We start from the raw sequence: 25,040 nt of genomic DNA, 5'->3' as shown, positions 1-25,040 counted from the left end.
AAATGAAACATTAACATAAACACCATCTTATCCGAATATCGCAAGGGTAGAAGTGTGCAGAACACTCATCCCAGTTGACTTTATTAACCAGGCCATACAACCCACTTGAACATTCGTGCATAGGCATTATTGTTCAAGTCATCGACACCACATATATAATGATAACCAGCGAATGGTAACAAACGAATATTGTTTTTTCTTTGAAAAATTCGAAAATGGTCATTTAGCATCCCATGTAGAAAATTCATGTAATCTTTTCAATTGAAGGATTATTTTATAGATAAGGTTGACACCAATGCACTCACACTTGAGTAAAATGAGTGAAGCCCATTTCTGGTGTCCCCAAATGCACCGTTAATTTTGAAAGATACTTGTGATAGAGATACACTACGCGCCAAAAGAAACGTTACCCTCCTACATTTATGAATTACTTGAAAACTATCAAAGTGTTAGAAGGTATTGGTTTACAAGAAAGCTTAACAACACAGCTTTATTCAAATCACGAAAGAATTCTCAAATGCATTCATATTTAGGTGAAATGCATCTTTTTCAGAAGAGTTAAATTGTCCTATTTTCGTCCATGTCGAAATAAACCAATAATAGTGATTAAGATGTCCAAAAGAAAGGTTGAAATAGAAATCTGCTTTGGGACAAAGGTAAGCCATTTAAAGTCACCATTTTTCAACCATTAACTCAAAAAACAGCTGTTGTAGAGTGTGTAAAATCGTAAAAGAATCATTCCTAAGAACATTTTCTGCTGATTTGCATTTGTGAAAAAATGTAAAACGTGTCTTTGATATTGTGGAAAGAATGTTTAGGAACTTCTACAATGATCTTTGTTAACATTTTTGCTTGTAAAGTAACATTGTTCCATTTTCTGTTTAAGCATAGCAATATCAGTGGCCAAAGCGCAGCAGTATTCAAGCAGTATTTGCATCCATTTCACATGTAGAATGATCCTATTGGGTATGAAGAGAGCCTACAAAAGATGATATGATACACAAGAACGAGAAATATGCCACGATTAACAGCTGAAGAGAGAGGTAGCGCCATTGGGATGGTGGGGATGGGATCGACATACAATGCTGTTGCCAACGCTCTCGGATGCCACCGTATCACGGTTATAAGACTTATTCAAAGCTTCAGACTGACTGGGGTCACCGTAGACAGATCAAGAAGTGGACGTTCAGGCATCACAACTCCAGTTGAAGATAGGTACATCCGTCATTCGGGAAGGAGGGTAACGTCTCTTTTGGCGTTTAGTGTATGACTTTATGCCAGAGGTTTACTTCAAGGGCAAAGAAAGGGTTGAGTGAGGAATGTCAATGTACATTCAATTTTCTATTTCTGAAATAAAGTGTGCCCAGTTCTTTTCATGGGAACACAATTTATTTTAACTATAGACATACAAATTCGACATGGAGACCAGTGCATAGAGAACAGTGAATAGAGAACAACTAAGCTCCAGAGCGCTTGTTTACGCCCCGAGTGAATGTGATGTTAAAGAAATATCCATAATTTGTTCACAAAAGTAAGGCCAAATAGCATGACTATTTTGAAGCACTTATTTCCCCACTCAGGGGCGGTACAGGGGGACACATCAAACCTTATACCTTGGCATCACAGAACTTTGGTAATTAAGCCAGACGTAGGATATAACCATTCGCATCCCTTAAGAAAAGCACTAGATCAATGTTCTTCCTGAAAATCCCTTATTAAAGTCAGTTGTAAGTAAGAAAGAATGCAGATCTAGAACTATACACATGTAAAATAATATCACAACACATATGATTTCTATCCATATAGCCATACATATTGATATCATAATTATGTTTATGATTATTTTGAGGGGTGCACCATGATTCTATTTATGACGGGGCTACGATGGAACGCGAGCATCACGTGCAATACGTGTACCCGTCACTAAGCAAATAGGACGTTTCTGTAAACTGCTCAATAGCGTGGAAAATCAATCGAATTCGTTGTTGATCAGCAGATATGGGGGCTTTCGCAACTAACAACTGCACAGAGATGGAAAGTTGGCATGTTATTGAAGCTTGTTTCATAGAGAGGACTATAGAGATGCTGGTTGTCATCCATCAACTATCGCCTCACCTCAACACAACCAACAAGTTCGATATGTTACGATCTTTACACTATTGCAGCCAATCGCATCACGCTCCTGGTGTGAATGTGAGGTCAGTCATAAAGTCACTTTGATCGAAGGTCATCTACCTCACTGGACGTTAATATCCTTGAAGAAAAAACTACTGCTGGTGTAAGATATTTTTACACATGATGGATGTTCACACATAGCTGTCTATGTACTGCTATTGTTCTATCATGTTATGGACAGATCTTATGTCCCATGACGAGGAGAAAGTAAACCAAAAAACATATTCTTTTGTTTGGGGTGAGACAGGGCAGCTATATAACTCTTTGACTGTCCAGCACAGATGCACTGTCCACTGACACTCGCTGTTTTACACCATGTACTCATCGTTGTCCACCCTTGCTGTTATTTTGGCGGTATACTTGCCGTCAACATCTGCTCAAAGTAAGTGCAACATTGTATCATTATACAAAGTGGAAGTCATTTACACTCAAAGTGTGTTATAGGTTTCCTCTACTGTGTGTTAGTCTATTTTAGAGGCTGTATTATCGAGAACTCAATGTTAATAGGAATATCACAGTAACCAGCGATTACAAGGAACTCAAGGGGACCACTAATTTTAGTTCTATATATACATTTCGATTGTCAAGTCCTATATATACATAATTGTCATTAAAGGATTATATGTATTTTCTAATTGTGAATTAGCATTAGGTACAGTGTATATTGTACATTGTTAATCATACATTCATATGATAGGGTCAACTGTTTTTGGAACCTGCAAACTGCACCAAATCAATTTGTCTGTGAAACGTAAGTACTTAGGTGAATGTAAAACATAATGTATTTATTTCTTTTTTTTATGTAATGTTCATTTACGAATTGTTACAAATGCATTATCTTGTTAGGAAGTGATCTCAGGAGAAATGCTTTGAAAGATTTGTCAGGAAGAAATGTATAGTGAGTTAAGATTGTACTTTGATTGGTTGACAGCTCTGTGCGACACTGCTGGCTGCCTTAATGGCGTCTGTGTCCTGCCACCAGTTACAATTATCCCAACGTGCAGCTGTACAACAGGTTTCCAGACGACTCTAATCGACCCGAATGTGTGCTCCAGTAAGTCACACATAATTTCGCCATTGGAGTAACAACCAAGAAACAATTCAAACACATCCTTTTTGTTATGATAACGAAGTGTGTGAATGTCGTGATGGTGGATATCTATTAGCTTCAAAGAAAGGGAGATGCAGGTTCTAATGGTATATTTTCTGTAACCTCCCAACGAAGGATACAGTTTTCACTGACATCTGATTGGCTGTTTCAGAAATATTGCCATTTGATTACCTACCGGAACTACTTTCACTATTCAGTCAAAGAGTGTATTTATTTTTTGCCCTCACGCACAATACGACCACGAGGCTGCACATCTACAACATCAACTATTCTAAGGAATCCATATTTATTTATTTTCAAATTACAATGCTCCCTCGGAATTATGGCCAATGCTTTTGATGCACACAAAACATAAATGCATAAGACTTCTTCAAACATAGATCCGGGGTAGAATAAGTCTTCAGCAACCCAGGCTTGCCACAAAAGGCGACTATGCTTGTCGTAAGAGGCGACTAACGGGATCGGGTGGTCAGGCTCGCTGACCTGGTTGACACATGTCATCGGTTCCCAATTGCGCAGATCGATGCTCATGCTGTTGATCACTGGATTGTCTGGTCCAGACTCGATTATTTACAGTAAATATGGGAATACATTTCTCATTACTACGGTATGCGACAATCCAAGCAAAACTCATAATGAATGTGTATTCCTTTGTTTCAGATATCGACGAGTGTTCAGAAAATAATTACCTCTGTGGGGTGAGTTATGAGCCCAATCTCCGTACCTATCTCCCCAGTGGGACATGCGTCGACACTCCCGGGTCCTTCAGCTGTCAGTGCAACCCCAACCTATCCCTGCCATCCTTCGACAACAGGACCTGTTTCCGTAAGTTTGTGTCATGTGCTCTTATTACCTGACGTCAGTATAAACAATTGAAGTGAGTAAGTGAATGTTGTTGTACGCCGCTTTTAGCAATATTCCATCACAGCGGGAACACCATAAATGGGCTTCACATATTGTACCAAGGAGGGGAATTGAACGAGCGAACACTTTTACCATTAGGCTACGGCACCGCCCCATAAATAACTGAAGACATTTTTGCCAAGTCATAATAGCCAGTACATATATATTTGGGGCATTATCAATCCATCTAACCAGTGTGCTTTCATTGGCACATGGTGATGAAAATTAGCATTGATGATTCGGGCACAGAAGTGTTCTGCGTGAAAAATGGTTTATGCAATGCACACTCCACATGAGGGACAAATATATTTTGATTTGATATTTGATTGTTTTCAGCTCTGCCTGTTCAACAACAGCAGCAGCAGCAGCAGCAACAACAACAACAGTTATTACAACGCCTTATAAACCAGCTCCTGCTATCGGAAATTTTGTAAACAAAATCTTCTGCAATAAAACTTTCCAGTCGATACTGAGAGAAGTTTGTTTTTTTACATCAACGTGGAAGAACGTCACCCAGTCTATGCTGGCCAATTAAATTTGATCTTTTTCCCTTCTCCATACACAAAGGCTGAACGATCATCTTCAAGTACTGATAAAATATTTTTACGTATGACTGTACCACCAAGTTTCTAAGATGACTAATACAAGTTATCGTTTATTAGCCGAAAATATGACATCGGTTAAAACGTTTAGCAACTGAATTCAGAAGGGAGGGCAGGGACACTGGCCAACCTGGATACAACATATTTTAGTTACTAGAACCTCATTCAGACCCTAAGAAAGTGTTATGTGATTTATGACCCGTAAAGATGCGGGTAGGACTTGGTTTTAGCCACTATGCTTATCAACAGAGGCGACTATGCAATGTCAGAGTGAATGCAACAGGCTGCTTCCGGCAGGGGCCCACAGATTGGTACCGTGCGAAAACTACACTTGACCATGGAGGTGTCAATGCAAGTCCTAGGGAGGGTCAGGCATTTCTCAGTGTCTGGAACTAGAGGACAAGAAAGTGGTAACCATAGAAATTACAGACGACAATTGATTTCCTGGAACCATGCTTATCGTGTGTTAGTTTGTTTCACATGGTATTCTGCAGTGAAATATATAGCCCTTTCTACATCTATAAGAATTCTCTGCTAAAATCAGAGTCGATTGTACAATTGTGACTGAAACATGAATATATATTTGTTTCAGTAGTATTACAGCTGTACGATGTTATTTGTAAACAAATCAAGCCTTAGACATACAACACTTAACCCATACAATGTATGGGAACAGCGAGCAATCACATTCGATTGCGTTGATCTTATGATTATTCGGCGTTAAACATGCAATCCGTTATAGAACAAACAAAGGTAAGAATGATATCATAAGCAACAGTCAACACGACACGGGGCTTGTGGGTAGCCTAGTGGTTAAAGCCTTCGTTCTTTACGCTGACGCCCGGGTTCGATTCCCCACATGTGCACAATGTATGAAACCCATTCCTTGTGTAACCCGCCGTAATATTGCTGGAGCATTCCTAAAGGCGGCGTAAAACCATACTCACTCACTCACTCACTCACACAATACGACGAGGTACACATTCGACCCTCCACTGACCCAGGTCACGGGATTCTTTAAGTCGTCCACACCATAATTATTAGTTTGCTTGGGCCGTAAAATGGTCACAAAACGCCCAACTAATATTGTAATTGATAAGTGGCGATCGCATTCACCCATGGTTAAAATATATGTTTGCTAAACACGATACATTATTTTTTTATATTTGTAAGACTTTAAAAAGAATAGTCTGTTAGTGCTCATTTATCATTTCTGCACATGTAGCACTGATGAGGCGTTAATAACCCTCGTCATGTGTCCCTCCGCTGATACCAGTGGCAGACTTATGCCGCTGAAGATGGCACTGTCCAAAATTTATAGATCCTTAATGTCCGTGTATGAACTGATATGTGCATTTGAGCAAAAACAATCCATTGCAAAATAAACTCACTTAGTCGACGTGAAGAAAACCCATCCGCGCAGAACCCGCTATAAACAACAATCAACACTAAAATTTACACTGATACCATCTTGCACGCAGTACAACACAATGGCCGACAGGAATGCAGCCTAATCAGATAAGACCCTCTCAAAAGAATACTCGAAGGCACTGGGTGGTCAGATATAAGCTGCCTGTTCTAATTCATTCCACATGTGAAAACCTTTGCACAATATTGAAGGACATTTAAATGTTGAATGAAATTTGAACCAATGACACCATGACCTACATGTATACACATAAAAATATGTAACGCAACACCTGTGATGTTTACTCCATATAGCCATTGATATTCCTATTATAATTATTTTTGTTAGTATGATTATTCTTACCTGATGCAGTTTAGAAATGATCGTGCTACGAATGGCAAGCATTACATGCAATACTAATAACGTTAAGGACCGTCCTTATTCTGATGGACCGCGAGTGACAGCCTGTTAGGGAGGATGCACCCGTTCTCAAAGTAGTTCATATCAAGTGGCGTGTTCAAAACAACGGAGCTTCTACATCGTCGTTTATCCAACAGAACGTTCCAAAATCGCCTAAAATCGGCCGGGAATAGCGGCAGGCGACCTATCAGACATCCGTTGTTATCTCCAGAGCACAAAGCATCACGACCATCTTTGTGTCAATCTCGACGTCACTTTAATTTGACGTGAAGGGGAAGGGTGCACAGGTCGGACGAAAGTCGGTTTCTTCTGTACACAACTATAATGGCCGACCTCGTAGTTGGGGAAACGCTGTATCTGTCCAACGGAATGTCTTGGAGCAAGTGCCGTTTGGCGGGGGTTCATTGATGGTGTAAGGGACTCTCACATTACTGTTAACTTGACCTTGTGAGGATCAGACAAAATCTGAATGGACAACGGCTCATCAATGACGTCACAAACAGGCCCGTTGTACCACATTTCGATGATCACCCTCTGAACGCAAGATCAGCCAAGGTACGATAATCCTGGGTCACATCGTCTTACGTTAAGAGACGGTAACAACTCGACCGTGCTGGCCGGGGAGTCTATATCTCAATCCCATAGAACATATGTGAGACATTATGGGTCGCACAATACGCCAGAGAGATCCTCCAGTGCAACATCTTGATGCACTGCAACAAGCCCATACTGGTCGTAAGTGGCAACTTACGGAATCTGGTGATCAGTCTCGCTGACTTAGTTCATGTGTGACATCTTATCTCAGTTGCTTAGATATATGCTCATGATGTCAATCACTGGATTGTCTGGTCCCGATTCAATCTCTTACAAACAGTCGACATACAGTTGGAATATTACAAGGTTAAACAGACAGACCAAGTAGCATGATCAAGGTTCATCATGGATTAGACCGCCTCCGTGGTGTAGTGGTTAGAGAGCGTCCGCCCGGAGAGCGGAAGGTCGCGGGTTCGATCCCCGACCGCGGCATACCAAAAGGCGTTAAAATATGGTACTTGTTGGTCCCTGCCTGGTGCTCGGCATTAATGCTCGGAGGACTGGTCGGCTCGGAGTCAGTATAATGTGTCTGAGTGGGGTATTCATGCTTCGCATGGTATCTCAGTGGGCTAGCACTATAATACCAGCTTCATTCTGGGCTAGTACACACATACACACGCATGCACGTCGTCATATGAGCGAAATATTCTCAAGCACGACGTTAAACCCAATTTCACCTCTCTTCATCATGGATTAGGCCAAGGTCCGTCAAGGAGATCAAAGATCATTTGCGGTGATAAAAAGTAGTTCACTATTCGCATTGACGGCTTCGTTTGTTCTCTACTTTTGCGATCCAGTAATCCCGCTGCACGACGGCGCTGACCAGACATTCCAGTGACTGATATAGGGAGCAACGATGCAATCACCATTCAACAAAATCACCTATCCTGACCACCCAATTCACTATGTTTCTAGTACAACCAGGATACAGTGCTTAAGGATTTCATAATGAGAGACATAGATTTGGGGGAAAATATAATTCTATAATATACGTTTTATTGTTTTTGTTTCCTTGTTTTGTAAGGCTTCGGGCATCAATATTCTTGAGGTGTGTAAAAGAATCGAGTGTGGACGAGAAATTCATCAGTAATTCATTCGGTAATTCTTCAGTGTAAACATTTCCTGTACGATGGCATGCATCAAACAAATCAGCTGGTTTTCCCACAGATTTTCGTTTGTCGTTTGGCATGCATCAACAGAATCACCTGTCCAAACCACGGGGGTTCCGCTATTCGCCTTTTACGACAGGCATGTGTTGTGCAAAATCAAATCTAAACCGGATCAAGTTTCTGTGAAGAAAAATCCTGTATGGGGTATTGTCAAAGGAGATGTTGCCAGATCAAACTTTTAGATTACGTGACGAAGAGGTTTTGGTTAAGGAATCCCTTAACAAAATCACGACTGAAACTTGGCAAAACTGTGTCAACAAGGTAGCTAACGTCATTGAACAAGGTTACTGGTCTCGGGATGGCTTACAACAGGCAACTGTGGCACCACTTGTCATCCCTTTCAGTCGTGACTATGACACTACGACAGACAAGGAACCGACAGGTCTCCCGGAATAGATTTTGAGATGTCCCCCGCCATGACTGGATTGCCGATCATGTATAGCAACTTGCTTGTATGATTATGAAGCAAATCATAGCTGTTTTCTTTTTGTGTGACAAATATTTGTTGTAGTTAAACGACAAGGCAGCGACATAAAAATGTTACAAAATGGTTAATTTACCCGTTTTGAAGCAGTAATCCCTGCGAGGGTTTCAGGATTGAGCGATTCCACTTGCTACCAATACCTGTCTTAAAAGGAGACGTAATGAATCATGCGGTCAGGCTCGTTGGCAGGGTTGAGTGTATGTCGTCATAACCCGAGGGTACACTCAGGATCTATTGAACAAATAATTTGATGCATTTTCTATATCAGAACTTCGAATACATGTATGAATTTTATAGAGTTCGCACAATTGTCGTCTCCTCTGGCGCTGAAATACCATGGGGCCGGGAACAGTCATTGCATAGCGTATCACTGAGTGAGTGAGTTGAAGTTAACGCCGCAGTATTGAAGTCATATGCATATCGCGGCGTTTCAGCCTAATGTCGCTTGAAATCCCGAAGTGGATTCGGATGTTGATCGGTTTAGTGTGTGAGTGAGTCAAATTTTAAGCCGCTTTTAGCAATTTTCCAGTAATATCACGGCAGGGACACCAGAAAAAGGCTTCACACATTGTACTCATGTGGGCAATCGAATCCGGGTGTTGGGCGTGGCGAGCGAACGCTTTAACCACTAGACCACCCTACCGCCCCGTCTACACAGCGTAAACAACAGACATTGTATTGACAAACCTACAAACATAATCAAGGCGTCCTGGGATTCAAAGCCACTGTGATGGGTTTGGAGGAGCCAAGATGACCTAACTCAGCACAGCGAATTGTAAGAGTGAGTGTGAGTAAGTTAGTTTTACGCCGTTTTTAGCAATATTCCAGCAATATCACGGAGGGGGACACCAGAAATGGCACAAGTAAGAGTATAAACCCATGAGTATATCTCGGTTCTCCAGATCAAAATTAAAGAAGCACCACCGCTTAATCAACACAAACTATAAAATAATCGAATACCGTACCAAAAATATGCGAACTATAATTTATTTCACTAACGACAGTAGAAGTTTGCATCAGTCTTTGATGATGAAGGAGAGAACAATGATACCACTGAATTCAGCTAGATACGGTCCAAATTTGAGTTTCTCCGCGTTCAGCTTTAAAGGTTACGAGAAGTCGGAAGAATATGAGTCAAAGAACTTTTGGTTGAGTATAACCTGGCACGCTGATTTAAGATAGAAGGAAAAGAAACTCGTATTCGTCCATGACGTATTGGTAATGGTCTGCATTTAAAGTGCACACACTGTAGCATCAGTATAGGAAACTCTAAGTGTTCCAAGGACAGCGGAGTATTTGAAAGAATTATTTAAAACATTAATTTTTGTTACAAAACAAGAGCTAAATGGTCAGCATTTCCCTCAATAACCATCCGTGGTTTGTGTGAACAGGATATAAAGTAGAAGTTAGGAGTTGTTAAACTTCCAACATCCAGTGATATGGTATGTTATCAGAACAAGTATTTCTTTTCAATATATATTTTTATATAATTGTAGCTTGGGCTTTGACTTGCTCAAGCAAGTTAAAACACAAAGTGATCAGTGCCCAGGTCGGGAGCGAAATGTCGGCAACGTCGGCTAGTTAAACTGACTTTCTGAATGTGCCATGTAGGCACATAAGTATTTCATTTCATGGATTTATGTGGTTTTATTCTGAGGAATGTGATGGAACAGGAACAATTGTTTATCCAAAGTAAGACTTTTAACCATATCAAATGATATTTGTTTTGCACATTTCTACAAATGTATAGACTGCCAGTATTATAGCTATTATAAATTGTTGTGTGATCTCTCCACTCGTAACAGGTGGCCAAGCTACAAATTGATAACTATTGTTGTGAGTGTAGTTTTACGCCGCCTATTAAAATATCCCAGCAATGTCACGGCGGGGGACTCCAGAAATGGGCTTCACTTATTGTGCCACATTTGGAATCGAACTCTGGTATTAGGCGTGACGAGCAAACGCTTTAAGTACAAGGTTACCCTTGCTTTGTAATTAAATAATGAAAACTCAGCTGACAAATGTCTTGGTCTGGTTTTGGGGCGGTGGGGTAGCCTAGTGGTTAAAGATTTCGTTCGTCACGCCGAAGACCCGGGTTCGATTCCCAACATGGATACAATGTGTGAAGTCCATTGTTGGTGTCCCCCGCCGTGATATTGCTGGGATATTGCTGAGATAACCGGCGTAAAACCATACTCACTCACTCACTCACTTGGTCTGGTTTATGTAAATGAATAGCAATTTGTCCGTCTTAATAATGTGACGTCATGTATCGAGCATTTGAAAAATGTAGCAAAATAAGTAAGCATATAGGCGGATGCATAGAATGTGTATATGTGCATTATATCAGAAGCAAGTATTTCAGTTCTGGTTCAGAAGCTTGGATACGCTGTAATGTGAGTGTGAGTGTGGTAATGTGAGTGTATGGTAATGTAAGTGTGAGTGTGAGTGTGTTGTGAACTGAGTGTGTGTGTGTGTGTGTGTGTGTGTGTGTGTGTGTGTGTGTGTGTGTGTGTGTGTGTGTGTGTGTGTGTGTGTGTGTGTGTGTGTGTGTGTGTGTGTGTGTGTGTGTGTGTGTGTGTGTGTGTGTGTGTGTGTGTGTGTGTGAAACATCTAACATCTGTCTACTTTCTAAATGGCATTGTGTTCGGTTATGATGAGCAAAAGCTTTAGTTCATTACAACCGTGGATCGCTATACGAATGTCGGCTAATATATACAGCACATGGAGGGGGATAAAGAACATACTTCGTTATATCCGACAGATTCTTATAAATGTGTTCATTTAAACATGGTTTACTGTTAAAGTGTTCCAATATGTTGATATGAAACCCTGACAGTTCTTCTCAATATGTGAACCTACTTAAATATACGGCCAAGTTCCACCTAGAAACCCATTTTCCTTACAAACCTAAACAACTATGGAAGAACGTCTCGCCACCCAATAAAATCGTTGACCTCTTGAACCAGATATCTACCGATAGTGACCATCGAGAGGTTCCCATGTGTCAAGTGTTGCAGACCAACGAGGGGGTCCACAAGTTAAGTGCTAATGACTGAGTGGTTTGTTCGCCTGACCGAAATACCTGAATACCTGACAGTACGTACAGTGAATTCCATTGCAAGGCCAGCGAAAACCCTATGTCCTTATTGATCTCACACACTCACTCATACATACCGCGTTCTGTGACGGTGTTCAAGAGTCTTGTCACGGTTTGTTACCAAATGTCACGCTTCACTACCCCCGTTATGTGGTCGGCGTGACTCATCGCCGCTTTTGTATACAGGAATAATTACACTAACGGAGGAATGCAAGGACAAGTACTCGCTGCGGCAAGAATAACAATGAGAACGAAGACCTTAGAGTTTACAAAAGCCCTTTCCCCTTTGGTGGCCAAGCTACAAATTAATAACTAATTTTGTGAGTGTGGTTTTACGCCGCCTTTTGAAATATCCCAGCAATATCACGGCGGGGTTCACCAGAAATGGGCTTCACTTATTGTACTACGTTTGGAATCGAACTCGGGTATAAGGCGAACGCTTTAAGTGAAAGGTTACCCTTGTTTTGTAATTAAATAGTGAAAACTGATATATCCAAAATATATGTACCGGCTATTATATTGTGATAAATAGGTCTTTAATGATTTTTGGGGGTGGGGTAGCCTAGTTGTAAAAGCGTTCGTTCGTCACGTAATGTGAGTGTGAGTGAGTGAGTAAGTGAGTGTGAGTAATGTGGTAATGTGATTGTGTGGTAATGTGATTGTGTGTGTGTGGTAATGTGGGTGTGTATGGTAATGTGAGTGTGTGGTAATGTGAGTGTGTGGTAATGTGAGTGTGAGGTAATGTGAGTGTGAGTGTGTGGTAATGTGGGTGTGTGGTAATGTGAGTGTGAGTGTGTTGTAATGTGAGTGTGAGGTAATGTGAGTGTCAGGTAATGTATGTGTATGGTAATGTGAGTGTGAGTGTGTTGTAATGTGAGTGTGTGGTAATGTGAGTGTAAGTGTGTCTTAATGTGAGTGTGTGGTAATGTGAGTGTGTTGTAATGTGAGTGTGAGTGTGTTGTAATGTGAGTGTGTGGTAATGTGAGTGTGTTGTAATGTGAGTGTGAGTGTGTTGTAATGTGAGTGTATGGTAATGTGAGGGTGAGTGTGTGGTAATGTGAGTGTGCTGTAATGTGAGTGTAAGTGTGTCGTAATGTGAGTATGTGGTAATGTGGGTGTGTATCTTAATGTGAGTATGTGGTAATGTGAGTGTGTGGTAATGTAAGCTTGTAGTACTGTGACTGTGTGGTAATGTGAGTGTCAGTGTGTCGTAATGTGAGTGTGTATGGTAATGTGAGTATGTGGTAATGTGAGTGTATATGGTAATGTGAGTATGTGGTAATGTGAGTGTGAGTGTGTGGTAATGTGAGTGTGTGGTAATGTGAGTGTCAGTGTGTCGTATTGTGAGTGTGTGGTAATGTGAGTGTGTGGTAATGTGAGTGTGTATGGTAATGTGAGTATTTGGTAATGTGAGTGTGTGGTAATGTGAGTGTGTGGTAATGTGAGTGTCAGTGTGTCGTAATGTGAGTGTGTATGGTAATGTGAGTATGTGGTAATGTGAGTGTGTGGTAGTGTGAGTGTCAGTGTGCCGTAATGTGAGTGTGTATGGTAATGTGAGTATGTGGTAATGTGAGTGTGTATGGTAATGTGAGTATGTGGTAATGTGAGTGTGTGGTAATATGAGTGTGGGAATTTGAATGTCAGTGTGTCGTAATGTGATTGTGTATGGTAATGTGAGTATGTGGTAATGTGAGTGTGTATGGTAATGTGAGTATGTGGTAATGTGAGTGTGTGGTAATGTGAGTATGTGGTAATGTGAGTGTGTATGGTAATGTGAGTATGTGGTAATGTGAGTGTGTGGTAATGTGAGTATGTATGGTAATGTGAGTATGTGGTAATGTGAGTGTGTGGTAGTGTGAGTATGTGTGTGTTTGGTAATGTGTGTTTGTGGTAATGTGACTGTGAGTGTGTGTTTGTATATTAGTTTCTATGTTTGTTCTGTAACACCACGCTCAGCGACATTCCAGTTATATGGCGGCGGTCTGTAAATATTAGAGTCTGGGCCAGACAATCCAGTGATTGACACCATGAGCATCGACCAACGTAACTCAGATTCAATAGCGAGCATCAACCAAGGCAGCGAGCCTGAGCACTGGTGATGCCGTCGCTTTACTACAAGCGTGATCAGTTCTAACCCGGAGTGTGTGTGTGTGTTCGTGGATGCGTGCGTGTGTGTGTTTTTACTTGTATTAGATTGAAAATAGTACTAGCCAACTCAGATCCCATGCCACGGTTCAACTCGTTTTGCCGACAAAGACAGTTATATTGACCCGTCCATGTTCCATCCATATACATGACAAAATAGTTCCAGTGAGTGCTGCAAATGAGGCCTAACGACAGTGGACTATGGTATTCTCATACATTCAATTTTAAGAATCAGTTATCTTGGTAAAATGTCATACAAAAGATACTATCTCCCTAAGGTTACATTTACCAGTGAGGGCGGTGGGAAAGCCTAGTGGTTAAAGAGTTCGCTCGTCACGTCCAAGACCCGGGTTCGATTCCCCACACGGGCACAATGCGTGAAGCCCAGTTCGGGTGTCCCCTGACATCATATTACTGGCATGTTGTTCCTAAAAGTGCCGTAAAACTAAACTCAATCACTCACTCGTTCACCAGTGAGTTCTTACAACATGGTAACCTCGATGGTGTCATATACCGCGTCCACTCCCAACGTACGTGACAATCAGTTCACGTACAACCGTATATTTTGTATCCAAAACAACCAGAGAGTACCAAGGTACAACCACATTAACCGACATCTATGCAGATCCGCGTAGATCGCTCGCTATGATACAAATACGTCATTACCCAGTCAGGCTCCAAGTTGGACATTAACCTGCAATACCCGGCAATAAATTCAACTTTCCGAACTAAAGAGATATCAGAGCGAGGGCGACACTTTTCATACAACGTCAATCGCTGCCATTGAACTGTCCGTATGAAAAGGTTTAATTCAAACCTTATGATCCATTAAACGCACAAAATCTCTATTATCTAACAACAATAATATACTCCATAAAAAGGCGTGCGTGAATATTCCTTTGTCAGTAAATCCGTTATTTCTGAAAGGAAAGCTAAATACATGTCCACAATCATATCCTACGAAGACGACAGCCTATTGCCATAGTCTTCCTTTCAAGTATAGATCGACGATATTGATTGGTGTTCACTCGAGGTAACAACAGATACAACCAATCAGAGACGACGTACTGTTCTGAGGAGAATGACTGCCAATAAATGATGAATCGATGGCAATAGGTTACCAAAGTCAGTGTTGATTTGAGTGCTCGACAAAGGTGTCTCTTCAACATTGATTGTAAAAGTTTTTACGACGACATATGTTTCTTGAATACTGCTAGGTTTTTTGTCAATCGAAAATGACGTTTGAAAAATCGGAACGTGGTTGGAGGCACATCGGGTGCTAGAGAAGGTTTGAAATGGACTGCAATACATGTGCAGTGTTCAGCTGACCGAGGAAACACAGACATGGCTGACATCAGAACCTCCACGCCAAAGTCCAGTAGTTCAGGGTAAGATATGGCATGTACTTATGTTTTACTTCCTTGAAGCCTGTGACGCAAATTGTAAGGTACAGGAACAATCCACGATTGATGTCAGTGTCCACTTGTCAAAGATTATCTTCTTTTATGGGCATTTTAGAATTTGAGGTGATGAAGAAAGATGATCTTGTCACACCTTGCAAACTAATCTAGTACAGGGTAAGATGTGTCACGTACTTCTATTTGCTCGCTGATTCCTGTGGCGTTATGTGTATGGGTAGTAATTGTAAAGTACATGAACAATGTACGATATATGTCAATGCCCACTTGCTAAGGATTATCTTGTCGCACTGTACATCAAACACAGCCATCTAATGTGTCATGCCACTTGTCAAATGCGGCCATTTAGATTGCCATTCCATATCAAGCACGACTATTTAAGTTGTCCTGCTGCTTATAAAATATGGCTGTCCAAGTTGTCATTCTATATCAAAAGTGACTGTCCAAGTGAAGACGGCGCTTGTCAAACATTGATACTGATGTCATTCCAGTTATCACATAGAGCTTACCATCATATCAAAGAAACATACAGGAAGCTGTCTTAAAATTAGTCATGTCACAAGGAGTTATCTTCTCACACAGGGAACTTCATTTTCACAATCCTATCACGTCAAACACAGATACGAATAGATACGACTTGATGATGTAAAATATAATAATATTGAACATAGCCATCGCGTTCACATATCAACCACTGATATCCATGCGAGTTTATATATCCACCACTGATATCCACGCAAGTTCATATATCATCCATTGATATCCATAAAGGTTCATACATCAGTGTTATAGATCAAACACAGGTATCTTTGCGAGTTTAATTATCAACCACCGATATCTATGCAAGTTTAGATATCAACTACTGATATCCATGCGAATTTATATAACCACCACCGATATCTATACAAGTTCAGATATCAACCACTGGTAGCCATGAGGATTCACATTAACCATTAATGACACATTCAACACTGATAAACGAGCCTACCGATCCTCTCTGTGACCGTCATATTCCAGATCCTTATTGCCAGCTGTTATTATGTTACTATCGGATTGTGATTTAGCTATCATTACAGGTTTAGCCGTTATTATTGACATTGTCTTCTGATTGAGAATACGTCTCTATCCCGTAATTCTAAGAAAGTAGTTTCATTGTCTGGCTGAAAGCCATGCCTCTGCACTTGATCTTTAGGTTATGTAGTCATGTAATCCCCTCTGAGCTTATCTCAACACATGATCAATATACAAGTATTGTATAATGACACTTCAACATTAATAACGTATCAGAGGTTCGACTTGCGTTTCGATTTACAAAAGCAATTTCGTTCAGATTGCATTGTTTCAACGGAAAAGGCAATACTGATTCGCTTATTCAAGAGCAGCGGCGATTAGCATGGCAACCTTTACATGTGGCAGTTATCAGGACGAGTCATATTTGTTTTTAAACAACCACCTAGGGACTCGGGGACTGAACTAATCAGCATTCCGTCCACTAACCCTCTGTCAACCATGGTTGTATAAGACAATGACAGAGCACCCCTCCGAACATTAGGTGAATGAACTTCAATGTAAATAGCTGAAAGTCTTACCCAAGCATAGAACAGGTGCTTGATGTTGTTGGTTCAATCATCATGTAATGTCAGTATGATGTATTTCAAATGGCAATAACTTGTTTAAGTGGCACGTACAGACTCCATATCTAAATATATATACATCTGTATGATGGATGTCTGATCTTATCCTTGTCCCCTTGTCATTCACCTGACGAAGGGGCAAGGAAAAGCACAGAAACGTTGTGTATACAATAAAGGAGAAGTTGACATCCATAGTATTTTCTCATATACTTGAATGCCAATTTCTATATGCCCCTCAAGAACTTTACATTTGCATGGTATGGTACTTCATGTTTTATTATCATTGGTGTGGGCAGCTGTTCTTGTCAGCAGTCGCCAATGTATACAAGTTTATGCCACTTTTGAATTATTTACTTAAATCTATCTTAATTTAATATGATAATCAGAGGTAAATCACTACATCATGAGCGCCAACATCAACAGAACAACCCACGCATACAGTTAATAAGGCGTAGTAGTGTGTGGTACTCTATATTCAGTCAGGCACTACATGCAGTGACTTGGTCGAGGGAATGACGGCATTGTGATTATCTCTCCCTAGAGAAATATTAAGTCATGATTAGCGTCCCCTTCATTGTATATTATTGAATCGGGTTGCCTGATGGAGCAAAGTGTATTGTAGTGCAACTCCTATCGTCGCTCGACATCTTTGCTTTATTACTGAATGGCCTTGGCTTCTCTCAACATGACTCCACTTCTGTGTTATAAAGGATAGAGAGTGAGTGAGTAAATATTGCTTAAAGCCGCATATGAAGGTTCTGGTGATTCAGGGGGTATCTAATGATACGGAAAGCAATAAATCTCTACGGAAATACACGTGACCTGATATGGACTGCCGGGTAAAGAAATTAATGCTCGATGGTGTCTCAAAATAAAGAATGGTCATCCATTTCATATATCGCAACTGTGTCTTGGACAGGTGTACATAGTTTAAGCTTTGTATTTTATAAAGTTTCGTCATTTTCGGGTTGTAACAATTAAAATGCATACTTTCTTTTGCCTGACAGGGATTTTACATTGCTTGCTCTGAGGTTATAATAACCAGGACATTTGGTAGGATTTTCTCACTGCAACAATACGTCTGGATATCAGACTGACAGCATTCTTTTATATTCCCACTCACTCGCTCATTCACACACTCACTCACTCACTTACTCAAGTACTCACTGAACCACTCACTCAACCAACCAACTAACCAACCAGCCAGCCAGCCAGCCAGCCAGCCAAACCTCAACTTTCACCCTCACACTCGCTCATTTCACACCTTCCCAACCTCCAGATCTTTCCTATCAGTATTAGTAACCGGTCCTACGTTGATGGTTGGACCTCCACGCAGGTACCGTCCGTGGGAGACCAGGTCGATAATTGGCCTTGGTTATCGATCTTCAGCCTGTTTGATTGATCAGGAGTCAACACTGGGGAAGTTAAGTAGCGGCAGTCTTTTAATCTTCTTTGACAGTAACGACGCCATCATCCACGGGACGAGGTACAGCGGCCATAAAGACGTTAGGGAGCTACTGCTATCTGCAAATCAATTCACACTTACACTGAAGTGGAAAAGAAACTAAACCTCTGATTGATTTTTTTTATTAAATGATAGATTTTCAACTGAAAATATATTTAGTTTACGATATTGTATCCTAAACGTAATTGTATTCACTCGATAATACTTCTGCACTGTTCTAGTTTTTAAAATGTAATTTTATTTAAAAATCAAAACATTGGACAAAATAACTTGGCATAATGCATACCTGCTAGCCTGTTCTCGGCAAGTGATCCCAAAGCCCCAGGGAAGACAGACCTGGGTTCTGCTATGTGGGACTCCAAAGGACTCCAAAATTATTTGTCCGGACGGGAGTGCTCTAGTCGTAACTTTAGTGTACTAAGTAGTAATATGTTGATGACAAAGTTGTTTGTGAGCTAGTACAGGTGAACCCAGGGCACTTAACACGTGTACCTGTCAGCCACACCAACGTACATGCTAAAACGCCATATTCAGAATAGGACGTTCACGGATCGATTGTTAGCGTGACGGGGTTTGTCCAACATTTTGTCAGAGGTATTCCACGTGTGTTGTGGGGGACACAGTGTGGCTTCACATTATTGTAAAGACCAGGTGATGAATGGTAGAATTTCTAGTGCAGACATATTGAGTTTAGTCTCTTGTATCAACAAATATGTGCCATAGAATGTAAACAATAAACACGAAGTATATGAATACTATGGCGATATTAGAAGGCATCATTCTTCCTTTCATGAATACATTGAAAATAATTTCTGTAAGCCAGCATCTGTCTGCCTGCCTGCCTGCCTGCCTGCCTGCCTGCCTGTCTGTCTGTCTCTCTCTCTGTCTCTGTCTCTGTCTCTCTCTCTGTCTTTCTCTCTCTGTCTTTCTCTGGTGTCGCCAGAGAGCTCAGAGAGCCTCTCTCTCTCTCTCTCTCTCTCTCTCTTCATGAATGCATGTGTATATGTGTGTGCCGAGGGCTGAAGAACCGGGTTCGATTTTCCACATGGGTACAATATATGAAGCCCATTTCTGGTGTCTCACGCCGTGATATTGCTGGAATATTGCTAAAAGCGGCGTAAAATTAAACTCACTCACTTACTCAAACGGACTTGCCTTAAGACGGATACTACCTCGAAACGATTGTCAGGGGAATCGTTCGGATTGAAACGTGTCCGGAATAACAAATCATTTGGCTAATGTCTTGTTTATGACCCCAAACTACCAGGAAAATAAATTATTTTTGTAGTCACAGACGTGCTCATTGAACATAACAAGATCGATTTAAGAATCATCTCTATTTAGTTTCGTAATAAAGAACGCTGTTCACCTATACAGGCGAAAGTAATAAATCTCGGGTACACATCAAAATAAAACGATTAAAGTCCGCTGTCAGCTTGTTGCAGAGCCACTGAATATACGTCAGTGGGGGACATTTACTGTTATCCAATTTTCAATGAAAGCCTGTTTACTGTTACACGCGTCAGTCATGTAAACATCATGTGATCATGTCATGCCTGTTGTCCCCATACGGTGTAAGTAAGTAGGATTTTATTGGTCCCATACTGTCTAGGACTGAAAGATGTGAATACTGACTCCGCACTGTGAATGCTAACTCTGAACTCCAAGTTGTGGTGATTTAAAAGTAGGATTAGGCAAGGCTGTGATAACGAGTGGATCGGTTGTTAAAGGGTATTACGCTCTGAGACCCCGAGTCTAGAATAAGGACGTCTTAATTAGTTACATGTGGGCAAATGACGCATTATCTCGGGTATTAGCATAAACCGTACAGAAGTAGACAAAGAAAGACACCTTAAACTTGTAACAGTTTAATTTATTTGAATCAAGGTTGTTAGGACTTCCAGTTTACAGGAATTTCTTTCGAACTTTAAGCTTTGTTTGTTTTGTTTATATGTCGTTTAACACAGCAACATTACGGATTTATGGTGGTTTTCTGAACATAATAGATTCTGGACCAGGCAATCCAGTGATCAACAACATGAACATCGACCTACGCAATTACGCATGTGCAAACCAAGTAAGATAGCCGGACCACCCGATCTCGTCCGTCGCCACTTACTACAAGCATGGGGTTGTTATATCCCTATACAAAGCTTCTCGAATGATTGTGGCACTGAGGCTGGTCATATAGTTTGGTGGTGAATTATCTGTGGGTATTAAGGCTAGGGCATTTAGAGTTAGTGTAGGTTAGATGTGGATGGGTGCAACAACTCAGGATGGAATCGCCTTTGAAATATTGGCACGGTTGAATATATGTATATGTATAATGTATATGTATATGACAGCATGCGATTATTTGCCCAAGTGAAGAAGCATTTTATGTACAGCCTTCATAAAATCTATTTGTTGAGGACCGCATAAATCCGCTGTCTATTACAATGTTAAACGACATATCAAACAAGCAAGCAAGGATTCGAAAATTCTATATGGAGATCCCCAATACCCGATTCAAATATAAGTAAACGTTACGAAGTTTGGAATATTTCTTTGATACTGCTTCTGCGATTTCTTGGCTTCACCATTTTGCTACATCAACATTCTGACTCGAGATCTCGAAACGGCTACTAACAACGATCGCGGCAGCGCTTCAATCTGTCGCAACTGAGTTCGAAGTTAGCATTCACCAGTCTTTGAAGTCATCACATCTTTCGGTCGGTATGAGACAATGTCTACTTTATACACCGTGAACGGCGACATGTTTCGATGTTTGTGACGACGCGTCTGGCTGTCAAACGGCTTTCATTGAACGGATAACGTATGTCCCGCGACATTCAGTGACACCGCAACAACTGACGGCACTTATCGTTTGATATTGCCGGGCTTTATTACTGGCCGCTATGGGTGGCGTTAACGTGCGAAAACCAACCAGAAGATGATTAAATCGATCTGATATGTTCAATGGCCTGCTGACACGAAAATATTTATTTTCACAGTTGAGATCATTAACCAAATGTTCGGACGCGTTTTGGCCCTTCGGCAATCGTTTGTCGATGTTGAAACGAAGTCGGCAAAGTGATGATTTAATTTTTATGGCATAGCAATGTTCAACAATATCGGCGGTAATTTGCATGAGCTTTCGCCTGTTAATGCCCGTAATGGAAGAACCCACTAAATTATATACGTAGAATTCATCGAAGAAGGAAGAGGAAGGAAGGAAGAGAGGAAGAGGAAGGAACAGAAGACGAAGAAATAGAAGCGACGAAGAAAGAACGAAGAAAGACGAACAGCGAAGAGAAGACAGACAGCGAGCGAGCGGGCGACGCAGGCGAGCAGGCAACGGCTGAAAAGGTATTTTCGGTATTCATGAAAGGAAAGAATGATATCTAATATCACCGCCAATATTTATTCTATGGCTTTATGAAGACTAAATATGCCTGGTCTGATCTTTACAATAATGTCGATGTTGAATCGCCTCGATCATGGTGACAGCATTTATATGACTGATGTTAATAACAGGTTCATCTCTTCTTTGTCTGAATACGGGCTGCGATCGAACAATTGAATTCCCTTCGGTAGCTGGGCTATAATACGTCAATATTTTAATAAAATTACATTAGAAGACGAAAGCGTATCGTGAGCGTTTGTTATCGTAAATTATGACCGCCATTGAAAATCATCATTTAATAAAAAATCAATCAGAGGTACGGTTTCTAACGATTTGCGGGTGGCATTTATGGTACCCTCGTGATACTGATGTGATCGTGATCGATACCGATGACCATCAACGTAAATTGAATCTGGAAGATGGCCAGTTAAATTGGTGAGGTGTTGTGAATACGATATCAGCCATTGTTGGGATAACCATCGCTCCAGAAACAATCGGCGCTGTTTCAATAAAACACCTGTCCGTACGGTGATGGATGACCGACTCTTCGAACGCCATCATGCCCGGCGATCTATCATATTTCTATGGCGTATGCCCGTATTCTCGCCTCTCTGAAGTCGGTGAAAATTCATAAGCGGAGCGACGACAGAAGGTGCGCTATCGGCATATGCAATGAGGACTATCATGACAGGAAAGTGCATTCGACAATCTTTTCCTGTGAATACCTGTTGAAATGCCACCATATGATATGCGTAATTCTGTTATCTGATATGGGCAATAAATAGTCCAAAGTGGCAATACGTGGCGACTTTGATGGGCTATACCAAACAACGGTAGCGGGCGTTCATATAATGAAAATACTATGGATGTCGGCTTCTTCGTTCTGCCCTTCGTCGAGTGAATCATCCGTAATACGATATGGAGTCGCATTTATACTGACATTATGATGAACGGCGGTGAAAGACTTTAAATACCTTAGAATATACTGACCGTGGTTGACGAATATATGACATTCATTTCATGGTATGCAATGGCAATTGCCTTTTCACGTTATTTAATCATTAACGGTATTTCTATTAACGTCAACGGTAAACGATACAATCCGACATGGCGGCAGGATCGTTGATGTTAATGATTGATAATGATCGTGCGTCGCGTAGGATGTCGTCTGCTTTATCGTTGATTTTCGCAATGTTTGATCTGGCACGTAAACGTATCGTGGATGATATGACTTTGCCGTGATTGAATAACTCATGGTGGTTGATGGCGGACGTAATGATATCGATACCCGATGAACAAATATTCACGTGGTGTTCAATGATGATAATGCGATGACATCGTGATATAGAACGGCTTATGGCGGCAACTGGTCGTTGGCGATCAGATGACATTTTGTTGATGACGACTTAGTGGCGTTTTGATGTTACGGTTTAATCATAACAATATCGCGAAATCGTGATGTTTATCTTACCTGTGGGTGGTTTGCGGGTATTTCATCTTCATGTCTTTGGGGACTTGTTATTGGCGACTCAGTAACGCACGAACGATGAATCTCGGCGAACGTATTCTTCATTTTCGAAGCATTTCAACGTCTTGATACGCGGCAAAATGCGACGACGTTCTTTGGAATCAGTGATCCTCATCGTTGGAACTGTATTGATGACCAGCTGTCGGCGGACAATTCGCGCGCGGGTGTATTGATTGTTGAAATAACGGGTTGGTGAAAACGCTTTCGGCGATTGACGTTATTAATCGCCTCTCATCATACAACGGGTAGATTGTGGTAACGAATACGATGTTGTCATGGCGACGATCGCTGTGCGATGATTGTTGCTCTGTTGGACTGGTGGACGACTGATCGTATACCGCTGTTATTGTTGATTTTGCGCTTTAATTAACGATGTTAACGATAGGGACGCTGTCGTGGAAAAATGGTACCAGATGACTGTTAATGACAATAATATCGCGCCAGCGTTTGCGACATCCCCGGTCGTATTGTATGGTTTTGTCGTGATCTGAGGACTTTATTCATTTAGTACTGCGTGACGAAATTAACGACTCACTGATATTATTGGATGTTTATGTTACCGGACGCCGCCATATTGACGGTATGAAAACATAACATTTTAATTACGCTGTTATACGCATACATGCTATTCACCACATACTTTCACGTTACCATACACCTTTCACGATACTGCATAACTCTGCATTCAATTCACGCTGCCTTCATACGCTGCTCGCGATACGCGACCCACCGATACGATGACTGCTCACCACGATACCGCGCGATACCATTTCCACGACCATTTGTTGCTTCCTTTCACGACCACGCTACGTACCGAAGCTGCTTTCATTCGCATTACCCTTCACGTTATACGCACTCTTTCGCACATCACGCTTCACGCTCATACCGCATGCTCGTGCCATATCACGCTCACATTACACATACTCACATTACCGCTGCATCTGTCCACGACCATATCTATTTATTACCACTTACGCTCATTACCACGTACTCGCATTAGATGCGCCGTCTCACGTTAACCTTCATTACGGCGCACGCTCATACCACGCTCGCCCTCGCGTTGTACGCTGCGACGCTCGCTCATTATTTTTTTTTTATCTACGACCCGTAACACGCTTTCACGCTCACGATACGGCTGCTCGCGATACCACACCTTTCACGTTGAACGCATTACCACGCTTTCGCGTTACGGCACGCTTTCACGCTCGACCGCCATGCGCTGCGATATACGTGCGCTCACGTATTTTGCTCGCCTTCGCGATACCGCCCGTCACGTTACTGCCATCACGATACCACCACGCATACCACCACGCGCTCGTTACCACCGATCTTCACCATGCGCTCGCCGCTCGCTCATCACCTTTCGCGTGCGACGGTGCGGACCGGAAGCTATCGATTGAACGGTATCGATAACCGACGTCATTTTGGATATCGGTTTCGCTGTTGAACCGAACAGGGCAAAACGTTCGTACCGTTCGTTATGGTGGTGGTGGTGCGGG

The 25,040-nt window shown here is 41.5% G+C and overlaps 1 long non-coding RNA gene across 1 annotated transcript; it reads right to left on the bottom strand.

Annotated features, from left to right (window-relative positions):
• Window positions 1-729: 729 nt before the first annotated feature.
• On the bottom strand, window positions 730-9,729 carry LOC124266717. The gene is made up of 3 exons (XR_006895825.1): window positions 9,634-9,729; window positions 8,994-8,996; window positions 730-741 (listed from the first exon to the last, which is right to left on the bottom strand). It is a non-coding gene; the product is annotated as an uncharacterized LOC124266717 (long non-coding RNA).
• Between the last annotated feature and the right edge of the window lie 15,311 nt (window positions 9,730-25,040).

Source organism: Haliotis rubra, unplaced genomic scaffold (genome assembly GCF_003918875.1).
Source record: "Haliotis rubra isolate DU_JTF1 unplaced genomic scaffold, ASM391887v1 Scf1274, whole genome shotgun sequence".
Classification (NCBI taxonomy): domain Eukaryota; kingdom Metazoa; phylum Mollusca; class Gastropoda; order Lepetellida; family Haliotidae; genus Haliotis; species Haliotis rubra.
The sequence above is the reverse complement of the archived record's forward strand: the minus strand, read 5'-3'. Positions and strand labels throughout refer to the sequence as shown.